General features: G+C 42.6%; 1 protein-coding gene across 3 annotated transcripts in view; it reads left to right on the top strand.

Moving 5' to 3' along the window:
- The window catches only part of PCSK5 (proprotein convertase subtilisin/kexin type 5), a 444,612-nt gene that overhangs the window by 133,870 nt on the left and 290,297 nt on the right, over positions 1 to 20,445 (top strand). The window lies entirely within an intron of this gene.

Consider the following 20,445-nt stretch of genomic DNA (forward strand, 5'->3'; position numbering starts at 1 on the left):
GTGACTGTACGTGGGGTTTTCTATTTTTTTCTTTTTCTTTTTCTCTTTTCACCACCTACAAAGAAGCCTCGAAATGTTACTGTGGAAAATACGCTGTTTGCTAATGATTCAGTAAATGGTGCAGTTCGGATTCAGTGGTGAAAGCAGTAATATATATCACGATTTAGATAGAATTTGCAGAACCTTCTAAACAAAAGAAGAAAGGGACCTAAATTGCACTGGATAGTTTTCTTTCAGTCCTAGTCATTCCTGTTCAGATCACATTGCTTAAAGTTATAGTGAGTTTCACACAAAGGGTTCTAATTTGAGACAATGCACGCCGTCGACTCCTGCTCAGGTGCCTGCCGCTCTGTGTGCGAGAGAAAACAACGGAGGTAAAGATTAAAATTCTGAAAAAGAACAAAGAAGAGAGAGGAAAATTAGCCAGTTGGGAGGTGAGGGGAAAAGTAAACAGAACAGACGACACCCCGCCCCACCACCCCCCCCCCACCCCCCCCCCCCCCCGCCGGCCACAGGATGGTCTTCGGAAATATGACAACTTGCCAGGTACCGTGAAGCGGAAGGTGAGGGGCTTGAAATCTAAGAGGGACTAGCAGCCGCAGGTGTGGACAAGCGTGGACGATGGTGATCCTGGGGTGTGCATCCCTGCAGAGTTTGTGTAGTCCCACAGAGCTAGGTGCGTTTGCTCCATTCACCTGGAGTTTCTGGGACAAAATTGTGCTTTGACACATGCAAATTTCACAGTATCCTTACATTGTTGTCTAATATGTTAGTGGCATTATTGGAAGAAATTTGGGTTTTCAAGGCAAGCACGTAGGGGAATCCTACTATACTATATCCGTTGGCTTAATTTATTCCATCAACATGTGTACAGAGCAAAGAGAAACAGGAAACACACAGGCAAGACTAGATCATGTTCACGCCCGGAGTGTATTTGTGCAGGATGTCGAGGGACAAGAGGGGCGATAGGTAGAAGCCAAAAATGTTTTGTTCCCTCAACGGTCTTATTTGAATCTACACGTGGCGATTTTCTGCACTGAAACCCTCGTGGTGACGGTGACTGTTCTCGGAGGGTGTGTCTGACACGCGGCCAACGTCGCCGACCACAGAGTCTGTCGTTAACACAGACAGTTCTTTGAGTATTGGCTTTGAGGGCTTTTCACGGGCTGCCTTGTGAAAACCATATCTTTTGCGAGACTTCCTTTCAAACTTGGCTCACCCCAAGACCTGTTTTTTCAAGAAGCATGGCCAGGGTCCTGCTCACTCTGGCAGATTTTAGCGTGTCCTGTTTTGACCCATTCTAAGTACCGTCCGTGGTTCGTTGAGTGCAACGTGGGTTTAGCTATTGGCGCACACGGGCATTGTTCTAGACGTGTGCTTACATCTGTGGTCTTGACAGTGAAACAGGGCACTTACAGAGGGACACCACCCCAGCGTCCCCTCCCTTTGTTTTCTGAGAGTGACCTGGGGCCTCAGATGTCCCCCTCCCTTCTCTCAGCCGCCTGATTCTCTTTTTGGCCGAACACAAGCGTGTCGTCAGGCATTTGGGGTTAAGATATCCTCTCTGCTCATTAGACCGTAATTATAGATGTGATTGATGGATGTGTCTTTAAGCATGGATCTGTAGCTGGATAATTCTGTTTGAATGGAAGTCACTTGGCATCAGGAAATTAGCAGCGGGTTTATAGTTTAGAAGAGTTGACAGTTACCCTTGGTTCTCCTGAATTAGCTTCATAATCTTTAGCCCTAACTACTCTGAGCTTTAGTGCTTTTTTTTTTTAATCTCTAAAATCATAATAATGCTTCTAACGAATAGTAACACATGTAAAACACCAAGCGTAATAAAACTGACTACATATTAGGTGCTAGATAATTATAGCTGTTATTATAATTGTGTGCTCTCTTCCTATATCTGGTTCTTGATAAGTAATCAATTAAAGGGGCGCCTGGGTGGCTCAGTCGGTTAAGCGTCCGACTTCGGCTCAGGTCACGATCTTGTGGTCTGTGAGTTCGAGCCTCGCGTCGGGCTCTGTGCTGACGGCTCGGAGCCTGGAGCCTGCTTCGGATGCTGTGTCTCCTTCTCTCTCTGCCCCTCCCCTACTCCCACTCTGTCTCTCTCTTGCTCTCTCAAAAGTAAATAAACACTAAAAAATAATCAATTAAAAATTGCAATCAGCTCAACAGATATGTGCATATGAACATTTCTAATTTAATCTAATACTTGGAGGTCTTCGTTTATTTCCAGGGTTAGACGTTTCGGTAGGTTTCTCTGTTGCTTTAGGTGCTGAGGGCTGTGGCTCCTTCAGTCTACAGTAAATCTGCTTTTCTTCAGTTCTATTTCCCCATCTCCTTCAGCAGAGCATGAATCTTTGAATTTGCTGTATGATAGTGAAGGGGAGGAATTTCTAATCGTCGTCAGAAAGCAATAGTTGAGGGCCACGATATGCGAATATCTCCTCTTTATATGGTCTGACCAGTATGTATCTGGAATTATTTCATACTTAGCTGCATTTGTTCATTCATCCTTCAGGTATTCACCGAGACCCTACTTGGTGAATGGCTCTGGGCTAAATGCTTGCGGGATATGAGGATGAAATAATTGGGGCAGCTCACCAACGGGTTTAATTAGCAGAGGACTTACGAAGCTCTAATGCCTGATGGGTTTTAGGACTCCAAGAGATTGCACCCTCAAAACTCCATGCCAGTCATCTCTGTTAAACTGACACGGTTACGTGTCTAGTGCTGACGCTTTGGGGTGACGGAATCACGTCTGAAGTACAAAAGTCGTAAAGATTCCTTTTTTGTCGCTTTTTCACATCCCCCGTAACAGGTGCTATAGAAATAGCCGTACTCGAGGAGACCACACAATGTGTCCTGCCATTCAGGTTTGCCTCCATTTGTATTGGCTTGCTGAATACAGGTGACTGCGTTGTTCTAGGCTTAAAATAGAAATGCCTTCCTGCAAATGAAAGAGTCTCCTGGCATTTCATACCGCTACTCCTATTTCTGATAAATGAATTATTGATGTCTGAGTTAGATCTCCCCTTCCCTGCCTTGCCTCTTGTTAAATGTTCTCTCCATTTAAAAGTCATGGCAACATATTTAGTGGGAGGTGAGAGCACACATTTTATCTTGAATGTGTGATACGTGGGCCCAGAATCGAATTCCTTTTCAAAATGAACCACTCCGTAGGTTAAAGACTCATTTGTCAAAAGGAATGAATTTTTCATCTTCCTTTCTTACCTCGATTTTCAGGAAGATTTAAGGGTGGACGAAGCACAGTTTTTCTGGTTCTTCAGTCTCCTTTGCACATATCGCTTCCGGTTTTCAGAATGCCACCATGTTGTAGAAACCAAAGTTGTGTGTGGCCTTCTCTTTCTCGTGCCCACAGATGAGGACTATGGTCAGCAAATAGTACTCCAGAGCAAAGCCAATGAGTCAGCATTTTCTACCTATGCAGAAAATACTTTAACTCAATTCTAGAGGGGGAAAAAAAAAAAAACCTCTTTAGATACTTGGCCTTATCTTTAGATCTCCAACCTTGACAGGTAGCAGCCTTATTTATGTATTTTAATTTTTTTATTCAAGTATAATTAACATGTAGTGTCATATTAGTTTCAGTGTGCAATATAACGGTGTAGCAATCCTCTACATTTCTCCGCGCTCATCAACAGAAGTGTCCTCTTCATTCCCCTTATCCGTTTCACCCATTCCCCACCCACCTCCCCTTTGGTAATCACCAGTTTGCACTCTGTATTTAAGAGTCTGGTTGTTTTGTTTGTCTCTTTTTTTTTTCCCCCTTTGCTCTTTTGTTTCTTAAATTCCACACAAGTGAAATCCTGTGGTATTTGTCTTGGTCTGTCAGGCTTATTTCACTTAGCTTAATACTCTCTCAGTTCATCCACGTTGTTGCAAGTAGTAAGATTTCATTCTTTTTTATGGCTGAATAATATTCCACTGTGTGTGTGTGTGTGTGTGTGCGCGCGCGCGCGTGTGTGTGCATGTGTGATGTCCTCTTTGTCCATTCATCTGTCAGTGGACATGTAAGTCACTTCCATATCTTAGTTATTGTAAATAACACTTCAATAAACACAGAGAAGCATGTATCTTTTTGAATTAGCGTCTTCATTGTCTTTGGGTAGATACCCAGTAGTGCAATTATTGGATCATAGGGTAATTCTGTTTTTAACTTTTGGAGGAACCTCTGTACTATATTCCGCAGTGGCTATACCAGTTTGTATTTCCATCACTAGTGCACAAGGGTTCCTTTTTCTCCACATCCTCATCAGCACTTGTTATTTCTTGTCTTTTTGATTGTAGCCATTCTGACCCTATATAAAGTGATATTTGATTGTGGTTTTAATTTGTATTTCCCCAATGGTGAGTGATGGTGAGCCTCATTTCATGTGTCTTTTGGCCATATGCGTGTCTTCTCAAAGAAATCTACAGATTTAAAGCAATCCCTATCAAAATACCAACATTTTCCACGGAACTACAACAAATAATCCTAAAATTTTTATGGAGCCACAAAAAACCCCAAATAGCCAAAGCAATCTTGAAAAAAAAGAAAAAGCTGAACGTATCACAATCCCAGATTTCATGATATCCTCCAAAACTGTAGTCATCAAAATACTATAGTATCGGAACAAAAATAGACACACAGATCAATGGAAGAGAATAGAGACCCCAGAAATAAACCCACACTTTTATGGTCAATTAACCTATGACAAAGGAAGCAAGAATAGACAGTGGGAAAAAAGACGTTCTCTTCAACAAATGGTGCCGGGAAAACTGGACCAGCTACTACATGCAAAAGAATGGAACTGGACCACTTTCTTACACCATGCACAAAGATAAACTCAAAATGGACCTAAATGTGAGACTTGAAACCATAAAATTCCTAGACAAAAATAGACCATAGTTTCTTTGACATTGGCCATGGCAGCATTATTCTAGATATGTCTCCTAAGGCAAGGGAAACAAAAGCAAAATTAAACTATTGGGTCTGCCTCTACCAAAATAAAAAGCTTTTGCAGAGCAAAGTAAACCATCAACGAAACAAAAAGCCTACTTAATGGGAGAGGCTATTTGCAAATGACATATCCAATAAGGGGTTAGTATCCAAAAACATATAAAGAACTTCTCCAACTCAACACCAAAACAACCCCCCCAACTAATCCAATTAAAAAATAGGCGGAGGACCCGGACCGGCCTTTTTTATAGAAGCCTTATTTCTTTATACCCCGGATTTAGCCAAAGAAGCTCAGATAAAATTATCATATAGCTAAATAGGTCAGAAATAAACCTACCAAAGAAAAGTAGGGCCAGTATCAGAGGCCAGTTTGTTTTTTCCAAATACTTCCAACAGTTTTCTTCTAATCCTATTGGAAAATGGCACTATAATATACTATGTAGGAATTACTTAAACAGTGGTCAGCAAATGAATTTACTTGGCATTGACTGCAATTGTGTGTGCTACAGTTGTACATGTTCTTAAAGTATATAGAACAGACAATTATGAAAAATGTCTGACACTTTTCATATGCAGGTACGGATTCTATGTGCATGAAAGAACATACAACAAATATTTTAGAAAATCCGTTTCTATCGTGTTGGGTTCACGATACAATACATTGAGATAAGTAACATTTTTGACCATCTTCTAGATTCTGGGAAGTGGCCGGGGTCTGGGCCCTCACGCAGAGTTAGAATACAACAGGACAAAGCCCTTCTCAGCCCGGAAGCCAGCCATCCCTCTCTCTTCCCTCACTGGCCCTTGGTCACAAGCCCTGCCTTCCTCAGCATGTTAGTCCTCCTCTTTAATAGCTCAGCCAAGACTTAAACCCCCAACCCATCCATGCCTCCCCTCTAGCCTTCCGTTGTTCTGTCCCTTCTCTCACCTGCATCCTTGTAAAATCTCCAAAATGGCTTCCCCATCTCCAGTCTTACCCCCATCCTGCTATCCAGGGACTATTTCTGAACCAAAATAAGAACATCCTTTAATGTTTTGACATTTTGTTAAAACTACAAGATGCTTTGTCCCCTACTCCTCCCTCACTATTAAGCCTGCTCTGCCCTGTGTGTCCACTCCTCCTTCATTGTATTTATCAGCCCGCAAGACTTGTGGAACTCTCTTAACGTGCTGCACCTATACAACCTTCCACGGTCAGCACCTGCACGACCCACCTTTCCCCTTCATCTGCTGTGACTTCCCTGTGATGTCTTCTCTCACCGCTGTCCTCTGAGCCGGATACCCTCCTGTGAGTTTTTCACAGTGCCTGTGAATTGACTTCTTTTATAAAACCCTTCCTGTGGTTGACAGGGTCACATTTACCAAGGCAGAGAATAGGGAGAGAACAGATACTGAGACGATAATCTCCAGTTTAGTTTGGGTTATAAAATGTTTGTTTGGTCTTACAGTAATTAGAAGAGTATCAACCTTGATCACTCATATAGGTGAATTAGCAAAATATATGGCAAAATAGTAACTATTTAAAAAGTGCTATATATACTGGAATTTTGGGCTGGTTACTTTTTTTTTTTTTGGCCCTCCTGCCTGCTCTGTACCCGAGAAAGCTGACCTGTAAGGACTGTGTTAATGGACCCCCTTGCCCTCTGGCTTCCCATTGGGTTTGGTCAATGGAAGACTCAAGCAGGAGATCGCTGGGATACAGAAGAGTGGAGAAGGAGGAGTATTTATTCTCTGCCCCCCTCCTTACTGAACCATTGGGAACTAACCGTGTACCGGAAGATCATAACTCCAGTCAGGTGGCCCTAAGTCTTGCCTCCTAAGAGCTCTCCTTTGTGGGCATCGATAAGCACTCCTTCCCCCACGGTTCCAGGGTTTTTCCAGCATGGCTAGTTTAGAATGCCACCCTATTCCCTATCAGTTTCCCCAAATCCTGCCCGCATCCTTCTGTAAGTCCCTTGAATAAATTTTCTCACGTTACCCAGTGTAAAAGAATCCGCTATTTCCTGATTGGCCCTGACTGACACAGGCCTGTTAGTTTTTTAGCCTGGTGACTTTGGTAGAGTACGTGAAAAAAGGTCCAGACACTTCCAAGAAAGAAAACAACTAGGTTCATAGGAGTTGTGTAAATGGCTGTTTATTCTTTAGTGAGAACTGAATAAATACAAAAAATAGTTACCTAATCTAGAATCCTTATATACCTGTCATTTGAAGTATAAATATTAATTTTTATAAAACAACGTGTTCATGATTCGGGGGATTATAATCATGATAATTCAGTCTTCAGACCCCTCTGTTCTTTGTCAGTTTCAGGGTGTTCTTCCCCAGGATTTGGGGGCATAGTCTCTTGGGGCTCTCAGTAACAGTTTCAATAAAGGGTCTGATGGATGCTATAGGTTAAACTGAGGTTTGGGTATAATTTATGCGAACCCAGTGCGCTATTGACATGAATAATTGATCGTTGCTTCAATTTAAATTTCTTATTTAAAAAACAAACTCACAAATTCCTGAGGCCTCTAAAGCAGGTGGAATTGCAGTAAGGGAAAGATAAGTATCCTTTTTAAATAATGGATTAAGCATTTGAGCAAGGTTTCCAGACAGGTATATTTATTTGTCTTTCTCTTTTCATCTTCTCCTCTAACCTCCACCTTGGATCCTTCTATTTTCTCTTGTTTCTTTGTATCCTGAAACACGTAAAATTTAGAGCACGAAGGTCAGGGACTTGAGAGGTCAGTGTGAGCCGTGCATTGTTGCAGAGCTGAGAAGGCATTCAAGACCTTTCGAGCGCATTCAGCCAGTGGATACTCATGTCAGATGCTGAAAAAGAAGGCAGACTGGGGAGAAAAAGACACCTTGTTTTGTTTTTCTCACTCCCTGTGCAGATACTTAGAAGAAAGAACAGGCTGACAGTATAATCAAACTACAAACTGGCTAATTGTTCATTTTAACAGTTGACAAGATACGATTTCGATATTGGTTGTCGTCGTATTCAAATCCAGTGCCTTCTAAGTTAAGGGACTAGAGTTAGATTTTTTTTTTCTTTCCTAACTAAAAGGGACGTCATAATTTTTGTGTTGTGGCACTTCAGTGAATGGCAGTGGACACCTGTTGCTCCAGTGGACTTAAATAATTCTGTGTGTTTCATATCAGTAGGAGGTCCGCATTTCTTTTTTTAAAATTATTTTTAACATTTATTTATTTTTGAAAGACAGAGAGAGAGTGTGAGTAGAGGAGGGGCAGAGAGAGGGGGAGACACAGAATCCAAAGCAGGCTCCAGGCTCCGAGCTGTCAGCACAGAGCCCAACGCGGGGGCTCGAACCCGCAAACTGTGAGATCATGACCTGGGCTGCTTAACGGACTGGGCCACCCAGGCACCCCAGTAAGTGTGCATTTCAATTACGATCCTCAACCAAAGGTGGAAAGGCAGAAAATAGGTCTTTTATATTAGAATATATTTGATTAGTTCTCATAAAATAGGTCACCAAAGAAGGCAAGGTGATGTAGTGAGAAAACAAAAATTGGTTGGATTTGATGAGACCTGTATACCAGCCCCAGCCTTGTTGTTCACTGTGTCTGTGGCCTGGGAGAAGCATCTTTGTTGGAACCTCCCTTGTCACACAGGTATCTCAATGTCCCTGACTGACTTAGCCAAAGAACTAGAAGTCTCTGGGCTTGCTCCTCGCTGTAGTTGAATATGACGTAAGCAGCTGCTAGTAAGGTTAACGCATCGGTATGCTTTCTCATTTACTGTTACACGTCAACCCACATTCCGAAAGTCTAGAGAGGTGGAGTAAAATGTCGAATGTCACCGAGCGGCAATCAGAATTTGAGCTCATTGATTCCCCCCGCACCTATTTACCTGCGTAGCCAAATTAATCTGTGGTCAAGTAGAGGGGAAATTAATTCCTGTGTCGAGCACATGCTTCAGTAACTTCTACCACCTTGGGAAAGCTGGAATGATCAAAATGCTGTGCCACTGTGGTCAGTAAATACTCAGTAGCTGGCTGGGCTGTACCAAGAGCTGGTACTCAGAACTCTGTTTCTCCTCGGGGAGGGGACTGGTCCATAAAGGCCGCCGATGCCTTGTGCACGTGTGATTTTGGACAAATAACTAAGATCGTTTATTACAGAAATTTATTGTATAGGTCTGACTTCCCACTGGTATTTGTTTTGTGGAAATAAATGAAGGCCACCCAAATGAGTCTAGGGCTGATTTATTCAGAGTTTGCTCTAGCAAGGGACTCAACCACCATCGCTTGAAGAGACCCAAGGGCAGAAACATGACTAGGAAAGCTTTATCATTATAAGAAAGGAAGGAAGGAAAGAAAGGGAGAGGGAGAGAAACAAAGAAAAAAGAAAGAGAAGGGAGGGAGGGAAGGAGAGAGGGAGAAAAAGAAAAAGAGAAGGGAGGGAGGGAAGGGGAGAGGGAGAGGGAGAGAAAGAAAAGGAGGGAGGGAGGGAGAGAGAGGGAGAGAGGGAAAGAGAGAAGGAGGGAGAGGGAGAGAGGGAAGGAAAAAAAAGAAAAGGAAGGCTTCCGGATATGGTCCGATCAGTGGTTGGCATGGGAAAGACCGGAGCATAGGTCTCTGTTCCCAAACAGTTCTAGTGTATATTAACATCTTTAAAAGAAAATTGAATGAGAACTAGGTGATTACTGTGTAAATAAATGGTTGGGGAAACTACATAAAATTGTCAACGGTATGGCTGTTACTAATATTATTAAGGTGGTAGGAATTAAGAAATAAGGTCAAGTTTTAGTCTGATTCACAGAGGGCAGGTAGTTCCTTTTCACATTTCTCTATATGGAGATATGGACTCTTTGAGGTTGGAATCACATAAGTAACAGGCACTTTCCCAATGTTTTTGTGCTTAAATGACAGCCCTTGAGAGTACTCTGGAAACGGGGGGCGCTGTGCAAGGTTCTCTGTAGGAGGGAAAGACTCAGCGGAAGGACCTCAGAAGCCTTCTCCTACTCTAGGAAGGTGTGGGGGTCTTGAGGACGTGTCCTGCTTTGGGGAATCGTGGAGAGAGATTTTGCACCGACAGTAGCTTGAAGGAGTTGTGAAGAACAGTCGACTCCTGGAGATTCTCCAGCAAATTCCCCTGAATCCCCACTTTCTCCGCAGCACGTTCTCCTCACAAGCTGCTGGTCTCATGAATTTTAAAAAAGACTGACCTTTGTTAGGAGAGTTTACCTCTTTCTATTTTTAGATATCCCCAGGCCATCTGCATGTAATTTACATATGCTAGTAAATGCATTTGAATTTGCATGGATGGCAGATAAAATACCTTGTGGCGACACCCTGGGCTGAGATGAGCTGACTGCTAAAGATTTTGTATGACCTTTTTGCTCTTGGTTGGTTTTCCTCCTTCTGGGGTTCTCTTCACAGAGGCACACCCCCTCCCACGCCTGTCCTGATCACCCAATATTGACTCATTTCTTTCCCCCCACCCTGCAGCCCCACTGTATCAGGTTGTCACAGATCCCTTTTCGTTTTTCACCGTCCAATACCTGGGTCTTCCCACAGGCGCCAGCGTGATGTCACCGGAGAACAAGGCACACATCTGCCTCCAGCGACGGCCCCCAGTCTTGGCACCCGTTTCCATAGTTGGTGCTGGGTGATCTGACTAGAACTTACGCTGTTCAGCGGTTGTGATTGCAACCCTTGCTAATTTTCTTGGACATCAAGCTCTTTCATCAAACTTCTTTCTTTTTCTTCCTCAAGGAATGACAACGTCCCTTTAAGGCTTTTTAAAGGAGTGGCAAACATATGGGGGGCGGTGGCGCCTCTGAGAAGGAGCTGGGGTTTGAGTTGAGAGGATCAAAGGATTGGAGGCCTTGGCTTCGTTGAAACTGGATTCAAACCAGGGCAGATGGGGTCCTCAAGCGAGGTGCGAGTCCCAGCAGCAGCTCTGCTAACCGAGCATTCACCTTCTCCTCCACACTGGGAGGCTTACCATTCTCGGGGCAGTAGAGGTCCCTGTGGGTGTGAGTCTAGTATTTCCGCCTACAGAGATGCCCCAGCAACCATGGCTTAACTCTTCTAGGAGCTGACTTTATATCAAATCATCAGCCCTCGATGGGGAGTAACACTGGTGGCATTCTCATGGCGGCACCGTGTTCCAAGGCACGGAAGTATGGAACAAGTCCCCCCCTCCCCGGTGTATTTGTAGGAGTGTTCATTTAAGTGGGTTGAAATCTCTGGAGCCCAAAGGCACTATGAGAACAAGCCATCCGCAAATTATGCGGATGCTCGCCCTTTCATGTTTTGGAATCGTGCGTACTGTTCTACATCAGTTGATTCTATTTACCGTCCTCCAACTCCCTCCTTGTGTTTCTAGGGGCTTCGATTAGAATCCCCGTTGTAAAGCTTATTTTAGTTATGGGGAATACTAACTCATGTTTAATCCATCCCGGTCGAAAGAAAATACTCATGACTTCTCTCTGGTTTTGTTTTGGTTTGTTTTACCTTTAATGAGGGAGAGATTTCTTCTTTGCGAAGAAAGTAAATGTTGTTAACGATGGTACTCCTATATTAAATTCACCTGTTTTTCTACCAAGGTGTATGGGTTTCTGAAATCTGCACGAATATAACGCTTCGATTTCCAAGACGTGTATTTGGAGTGAACCAGGAGAATGTGGATGGGGAGGGAGGTCCAAGTAACTGCTTGCTAGATGAGTTGTTTAATAAAACTGAATAATCCTTTCATACACTGAGAGAATGTTTTGAGCAAAACCCTATAAAACTCTGCCTGTGCAGATACATGGGTCAACACTACATGTGGCTCATACTTGAGACGTTATTGTTACATCACCATCACGGTTTTACATTTATTATAATAAAACAAGCTGCTTATTTGACTTCCCGCAAGCAGTTCTACAGGTTTGAGAAGCTTGGTACACGATTTGGGTGGGGAAGCAGAGAACAGCTTTGTCTCCCCAGAAGCCCTTGACTGGTTTTGCCTTGAGCTAGAAATTCAGCAGGTCTAAATCGAGTTCAGCGGGGTCACTATGTGTTTTCCGGGAGAGAATGAGAAAAAAAAAAAAGAGCAGGTTTTCTGGTTCCCTTGACTGGCATTAATCCTTCCACGTCATCTCAGACCTCACTGTCTCAAATACAGATAGAGCCACCTACTCAGAATAGTTACTTATCTAGAACTTTACGGCTCGCAAAGCATTTCCACACATATTCTCACGTGATCTGTAAAAGCTCATGTCAGAGAGGCAGCAGGTCATTGTTTTGGTGCCCCAGTGTCTGAATTCTCTATGTGTGAGGAATTTGCTGTCCTGAGAGAGAGCAAAGACTTTTTCTAGGACGGCAGCTGAAAATGCCAGATGCTGTTAACTCCCTCGGCCTCCGTTGCTCTAGTCTAGGGCCTAGGTCATGGGATCTAGATTCTAGGTCAGCGGCAGTTGTGCAGGCTAGTGACCTAAAGGCCAGGTCAACTCTCCCTCCCTTGCCTGGATTCTCCTCCCTGTCCCTCTCTCTCTCTCAGCAGAGTGGTGGTGTTTTTCTTCATCCTGACCCTCCATCTTGGTTGTTCTGTGTTCCTAACAATCCTGAACTTCTCAATAGCCTTTTAATAAACTACTTTTCTGCCTAACTCAGCCGGTGACAGTAAAGGAGCTGTAATTAAATCCCATTGTTGTTGCCCCCTCTTTCCAGAGGAAGGAAACAAAATTCGAGGCAGGTTCCCATAACTTACCAACGTGAGTCTGGCTTCCAAACGCATGCGCTTTGTGTCACAAAATAGACTCTAATTTGGAGCACAATACTAGATGTCCGTTTTTGGAATATAGAGTTCGTAAACAAGACACTTTTAATTCGTGGAAATAAATGTAGTTAGTTTATGAGAATTTAGCTCCTCTTACGTGGCATATAGTTTCATTCAGAACAGACTTTTTGAATACCTCCGAGAAGAATAGCATTTTGACTTGGTTATTTTTTTTAATAATTTTTTTTAATGTTTATTTTTGAGAGAGAGCGCGAGCGCGCAAACGGGGGAGGCGCAGAGAGAGAGACACAGAATTTAAAGCAGGCTTCAGGCTCTGAGCTGTCAGCACAGAGCCTGACGCGGGCTCAAACCCAGAACTGTGCGCTCATGACCTGAGCGGAAGTCGGATCCTTAACCGACTGAGCCACCCAGGCGCCCCAGGCTATTCCTTAAAAAGCAAACTAATGATACAGTTACAGTCTGTAGAAATTGAACATTGCTGCGTCACGTAACTCATACAGGACAACAGTTAAACCAGTAGGAAGGATGTGAGCTAGAGACCATCGGTTTTCCAAAAGTATTTCATGGAACCCTAGAGTCTGTGAATGGATCTCTCAGGCTGTCCAGGTGTCACTCAGGTGACTGTATGGGGTGAGTATAGCCCTCTGTTCCTCAACTAGGTCACTCCCCTTTTTAAAATCTGCATTAGAATCTATTTTGGATGGTTGGATTTCTCCTAAGAGTGTATTTGAAGTTAGAAGTTCTATTTATAGAAAACAGAACAAACCATGGAAAACCAGTCCCACAGGCTGTAAGTATGGGTTGGCGGGTTTGTCACTGGAGGTCGCACCGGGAGGTAGGTGGTGGCATTTGACCTTGACCTTCGAACATGACTGATGGAAGGCAGTAGTCATTACTGAGAGAACGTTTGTAACGGCCGAAAGCGTCTTGGGACCGGTGAGCTCCTTACAAGCTTTGGGATAAAAGGCATCTTCTTGTTTAGCCATCTTGCTTTTTTTTTTTCTTTCCTTTTTTGTTAAAAGGAAAATCCAGAAATTCCTTTTTTTTTTTTTTTTATTTCTCTACAGCCTCTCTTTTATCTAAAACTCAACTCTGAACATGTTTTTCCTGCATCTTCAAACTCTTTATGACCATGCGTAAGCTCTAGAGGTGTGTGCGAAGAATCCGCAGGATGTTTCTGTTTTAGCCTCACCCCTTAACTCATACTGCTTTACACACTGGTTTTAACTAATCGTTTTACAACTGTCTGGACATAGCATGCTTCATTTGTACGGGAGACTGGTGAATAGAGTAAGCACTCCGCATGTGGTTATTTGGTCATCATTCTGTGAGATGTAATCTCGATACGCGTTAGGGTTATTACTCATGTGACCCAAATGGAAGTTGAGTATAGCTCACTACCTCCCTGCCCAGTGGCAGGATCACTGCCCCCTTTTCACTTAAGAAAAGAGGGAAGACAAACAGGCCATGAGATGTAAAATATCAGCTTTTATGGATAAAATGTCTAAAACCAGTGTCAGGTACAAAATTTTAAATGAACTCATCTATGTTTTTATTCTAATATTCCAATTATTATTTATGGAAAATTGGCCTGACTTTTTTTTTCTATTTGTCTTAAATAACTATAAATATCTAATTGTCTCAGTAACAGGAAAAAAAAAAAAAAAACCACTTCTCTTTATACTGAAAATTGTTGCAAGTATTTGCCACAGCTGACATCGAGAAGCTTCTGTTTAGACTCTGAAAAACAGAGTGCAGTTTGCAAGGGGAAAAGGTATTGCAAATTACCTGGGGCTGTGTTCATTAACATCAACCGATTCTTATGCTTAGCTATCAGAAAGGAAATTGTAAATTAATTAAACTTTGATTTAGGGTTTAATTTTCTTTCAGGTATAATGTGCAGGTCTTTCTGGAAATAAGGAGGTAAATCAAGTTGTATAACCTTTAAAGAATGTTTTCACTAAACAATTTTAGGTTGAAAAGGTAAAAATGGACCGTGCACATAATAATCACCGACTTTTGAGATAATTCCTTGAGAGATTTGAAATTTAGTGAAAATCAGTCTTGTTCTCTTTCTGTCTCATGACTGATATACACACACACACCCCTACTTGTCTTATTATAATTGTGTTCTTATTAACCATAACATTGATCTTAAAAATGAAGGTCAAACCTCTTAAATATTAGCATAAGCAGGAAAGAAACAAATTGGAAATAATTGAACCACTTAAAGAACAACTTCAGATCTAAAATTTACCTTAAAACTTCGGAATCGTAATAATCAGAAATGAGTTGTGCATACTCAAAACATAGCAATGGTTGAGGTCAGGCATTCCCGCACATACTTATCTTTTACTAATATGAGGAGATCAGAATTCATGAGATTGGAAATAGACATGGTGATATTTTTTAATTGGGGTTACAAGCTAGAAATGGAGAAATGTGTCTGGGTAGGACGATTATGAACATGGAAGTCTGATACAGGTAAACAAGGCTAAGTGATTGTAGGAACAACTTCGAGCAAGTCTTTTGGCCACTGGGTGACCTAATGGTCTTCTGCACATAAAACGGAGACAAAATTAGCTACTTGTAGTTTGCTGTGAGAATTGCAGGTAACGTGTTCTGAATGTTCAGGATACCGTAGGCCCCGCTGACCTAGGTCCTAACCAATGGCATTAGAGCTAATGTAGGGTTTTTGTCATCAGGAATGACCAGTGACAGAGCTGTGAGTCCAATGAATCATCGACACTTTTCATCCTGTTATTTGTCTGGGGGAAATTATTTCCACCCAATTTAGAACATTTATATTCTACCTGTGCAAACGTTAGGAGTGGTAGCTGGACTTGTTTTTCTTTTTCTGTTCTTTTTTTTTTTTTTTTTTGGCAGAGGGGGCCATGGGGTCTGAAATTCTCCTGGAAAGATTAAGTGGACCTCAGAGCTCTGGAGCTCACCTCTGCTGTGTTACAATTGGCTGTGTCAGTGGTCTTTTCAAAGTCAGATTTTCATTGTAGAGTTTCAAAAATTGGAATACTCCTAGAGCTCTTCAAGAAAACTGACTCGTTCATTTATCCTCTGTAAATCTCCATATTCCTGACTCATGCGTTTGTTAAGAGAGCCTAGAAGAGGAACGTGATCGTAAATTTTGAAAGGCGTTATTGGATTTACTGGATTACTCCAAGCTTTTCTTCATAAACAGCCCTTAAAAACTCATTTAATTTTCACATTTTATTCTGTTATTTATTTAGTGGATTTATGGCCATTCATCCTCCAAAGAGCAACCAAAAAGAAAAAGAAAAAAAAACAAAACCCATGCACGAACGCAATAATTATTGTGATATGGGAAGGGTTGCAACGATAAGCCGGTGGTGAATTGCTCATCCACACAGACCTCTCTGTGTGCTCCTGACCTTAAGCTACGCTCTTCATCTTGATGCAAGAGAAAAGTTTTAAAAGAGTGATTTTTTTTTCAACATTCTTGTTCAAAAATTCGATCTACCTTGTTTTCACCAGTTGGTGACTAGTTTCCATGGAAATGTAAATGGAATAAGCATTCCTCATTTTAGATTCTCAGCTGCCCCATGCCAACTGAGAGCTGTAAATGCCATTTGGCTAACAGCAAGGATCCAGAATTCTTCCATTTTAAAGTGGCAGAGGGAGAGGAAAAGAAAATGTTTGCCAAGCCGTTTTGCTTTTCTCCCTTTGAAAAGGACACAATTTCATGACTGTCTGAGCTCTTGACTGACAGTTATCAGACACATACGATGCCTCGCAGTGCCTCTTCCGACTGATCCATTTAAATCTCTTTTCCACCCTTCACGAAGTTCCTTGCCTCTTGGTGGTTTAACTGGCCTCTGATTTCCTTCCTGGTTGTCCACCTGCTTGTTCCAGTGATGGGTACCGAACAGGAAAATAATCTGTTGATACAAGGGGGGGGGGGGGGGGGAGGGACGAATTGCAAAATTCTCACTCATGAGAGGCATGTGAGTTAATTTTGCCACAAGGACTCTCCATTTTTGAGTCATTGTTGCCTATAACTACCGCATTTTCTGGAACTATTCCATGAGGAAGATCGCGAAGAGTGTTATTACAACGGCTTTCACGTGAAACGTTCGAGTAGCAACACGGTTGTTTTCCTTTGTCTTGCTTTTTGGAGCCTGAGAAGTTGAATCAGTCCGGAGGCTAACGTGAAACTTAATAACGTGAGCACATGACGTTTTCTTTTCTATCTTAACATGTTTAGATACTAGATTGGGAAGGAATGTGACTGAAGTCCTGAAAGGTCACCCAGTGCGGTTCTGTGAGCACACTTCTCCTGGGACCTAAGAAGGAGCTCCGCTCTGTCCCAAAGTCTAAATTTAATAAAGAAAACCAGACATGGTGGCTTCCAGCCACGGGCTGCCCCTGCGTCTCTAAGTGTGGTCTCACACCTAGCCAAAGCAAGTAATGTGTCAACTAAGGAAATACAATCCTTATCCTAGGCTTGCGAAACCGCAGGAACCCTTCACGGGAAACAGTACCGACGCTGGGCATGTGGTTCAGGGCCTGACATTTTCTATTATCACGTTGCATTCATGGGGGAGTATCACACAGATAACTGTTTTGTTGTCAACAGCCTGTGCATTCCGGTGTCTCGAGAAACAAGCATTTAGGGCGTAGAAAAGGAACCTGTACAGAATAGACACTGGAGTTCAAGAGCGCAAGCCAAAGCGGCGATGACAGGGACTCGGTAACCTCTGTGACGGCTTCTGCTCTCCCGAGAGAGGGGAGCGAGGTCCTTGGTCTCCTACTGTTCATTTATTCTCTTTCCCGCAGTGGAGAAGCAGTATGGGGGGGGGGGGGGGAGGGCTCGTTACCGAGATGAGTAGGTACCGGGGGGCGGGGGGGAGAAAACATTAAGAATGAATCCGCTTAAGTTGCGGCCAGAGTCTTGTAACGCATCGTGAAAATGGTGTTTTATTTTAAACAGTAAAGCCAACATGATGAAAATACATGTCGTTTATTATCTAACAGCACATGTAGCGATAGCCATTCTTCTATCAAACAAAAATGAATCATGTTTAAAGTTGGAGTTTTCCTGTAATATTATGAAATTTGAATTTTAGTGGAGCCATAAACAGACTCCGTTTATAAAAATTTTTACCAGTTTTTTCTAAGGGCCATTTGGAATCATTTTATTGACAAATCATTCTCATTTAAAGCCACTGTCACGTTGCCAGCCTTGTTCCATTTTTACTAAATCTCCCTCTTCTGGATTCTTCTTCCACACAGCTTTCAGCGTGATTAAAGCTGTTCTGAAATTCACTGATTATATAAAATCCTGTGTCTTTTGCAAGTTCATTAGGCAATTGATTTGCTTGATTTGCCTTGTATTGTTTGTTTGCATTTTATGTTTATGCGGAGATAGAAAATTCTGGATAAGATAGGGATGCTTGAGCCGGCAGTAATTTCATTAGTGATAGGATCATCCGTGAGTATCTTTTCTCACTTGCTTAGTTGGGGAACCTAATAATTATGATACCCTGTTGAAGAAAATAACCTGTGGGCAGTGACCCAGATAGCTTCAAAGATGCCACTGTGGAGCCTTCCTCTCAGGAAAAGGCTCAAGTCGTCGTTATTCTGGTCCGCCCTGCTAAGTATATGCACGCCAGAGGATGTATGCGTGTTTCCCCATAAACATACTCTGCTTTCACCGTTCTGGAACCACTAGGACCTGGTGTCACGAGATCTGGGTTCATGATCTTCTGCAGTGAGCTGGCTATTACCTGAGTGAAGTCACTTAACCCACAAGAATGTCAGTTTCCTTACCTATGTGGATAAAGGTACATGTAGTGTGTGCGAGGTTATTAGAGAGGTCGAGTTAGATATGTAAAGCTAAGTACCTGGCAAATAATAAGCGATCCTTGCCGCCTTTATTTTATTTTATTTTATTTTATTTTATTTTATTTTATTTTATTTTATTTTATTTTATTTTATTTTATTTTATTTTGGGGGACAGTGAGTGCGAGCAGGGGAGGGGCAGAGGGAGAGGGAGAGAGAGAATCCCAAGCAGGCTCCAAGCCCGGCCCAGAGCCTGATGCGAGGCTTGATCTCACAAAAGTGAGATCGTGACCTGAGCCAAAATCCAGAGTCAGACGCTTAACCTGCTGAGCCCCTGTGCCACCTTTAGCAGGTGCCCCTTTACCTCCTTTCTTGATCTGATGTTTAAATTGCAAATTGCAAACTGTGGGAAGCATTTGTTCAAATGGAAACTACTACATCCGTGAAGATGAACGATACATTGTATTTCGTTGAGGTGATGAATTTACATAAAACAGCATTCAGCATCAGTACCGAATCATAGGGAGCGGAGTTGGAAAAGGTAGACGCCCATGTTTCTTGGTTCCCAAGAAGTTGTAAGTGGCTACGACTGTATTTACCCTTCATGCCTAGAAACCAAAGGTTGGTAAGCCACTGACTACAGGTCAGATCTGCCCTGGTGATTCTAAGAATGTTTTTTGTTTTTTTCAAAGGATTAAGAAGGGGGGGTGGGTGGGTGGGGGTATGGATATGTGACAGAGACTATATTTGGCTCTGTAAAGCCTAGAATGTTCACCGTTTGGCCCATTACAGACGATGTGTGCCAACCCCTGTGCACATGCTCATGTAAATACCATCATAATATAAACCCATTCCTGGGGCGCCTGGGTGGTTCAGTCGGTTGAGCGTCCGACTTCAGCTCAGGTCACGATCTCGCACTCCGTGAGTTCGAGCCCCGCGTCGGGCTCTGGGCTGATGGCTCAGAGCCTGGAGCCTGCTTCCATTCTGTGTCTCCCCCTCTCTCTGCCCCTCCCCCATTCATGCTCTGTCTCTCTCTGTCTCAAAAATAAATGAAACGTTAAAAAAAAAAATTTTTAAACCCATTCCTTGTGTCATGTCTAAATAACATAGGTATGTGCTAAAATGCAGTTAGGGATATGATAAATATATGTTTTGGAGGGAGGCATTCCTTTATTGTTGGTTTTACACTTCCATAATTTTGAGAACCTTCCAACGTGTAAGGAAATGCCTCTGATAAACTCTACAAAGGAAACCAGGAGCATCTATCAATACGTGGAAAGGCTGGCAGTTGCATGGTGTAGCTAAGCTGAAATGATGAGAGCTCAGTGAATACAAGGTGTTTGAGCTCCTTACCTTGACTTCACCACCTCTTTTTTCAAAAGGCAAAGGGACCCTGGGACCACACACCGCCAAACTTCTCAGACCCTGAGGGTAATGCAAGAAGGAACACCAAGGGAGCCCTTGGATCAGAACTCGGTGGCCCCAGTTTACCTGTATTTCAAACAAATAGCATTACGTAATAGTCCCTTCTCTTATATCCTTATTCTGTGCAAAGTAAGACTCAAGTCTTCAGAAGTGTTTTGACAGTTTGTTCACGATCTGGAAGCAGTCTCAAGCAAAGTGAAGTCAGAAACTCATAATATCACCTCTTGCTATCAGTTAGTCACGAACAGAACTTGAGCAATACAACAAATATCTTTAGCCTGTTTTACAGTGTGTAGTTACTGAATGGCATCTTTACTTGAATAGTTTAGTCAAGACAAAGAGAAGCCGAACCATTAAATAGATTACTGCCAAAGGAACAAAGACTTGTGAATTATTGCCCACTATTCACGATTTCCAGGCCAATGGAGTTCATTGAAACTACATTGTATCATGTCTATTTTTCTCACTATTGAATCTTTCATAACTCATTCATTCCT

Source organism: Panthera pardus, unplaced genomic scaffold, assembly GCF_024362965.1.
Source record: "Panthera pardus isolate Hobbes unplaced genomic scaffold, ASM2436296v1 HiC_scaffold_20, whole genome shotgun sequence".
Lineage (NCBI taxonomy): Eukaryota > Metazoa > Chordata > Mammalia > Carnivora > Felidae > Panthera > Panthera pardus.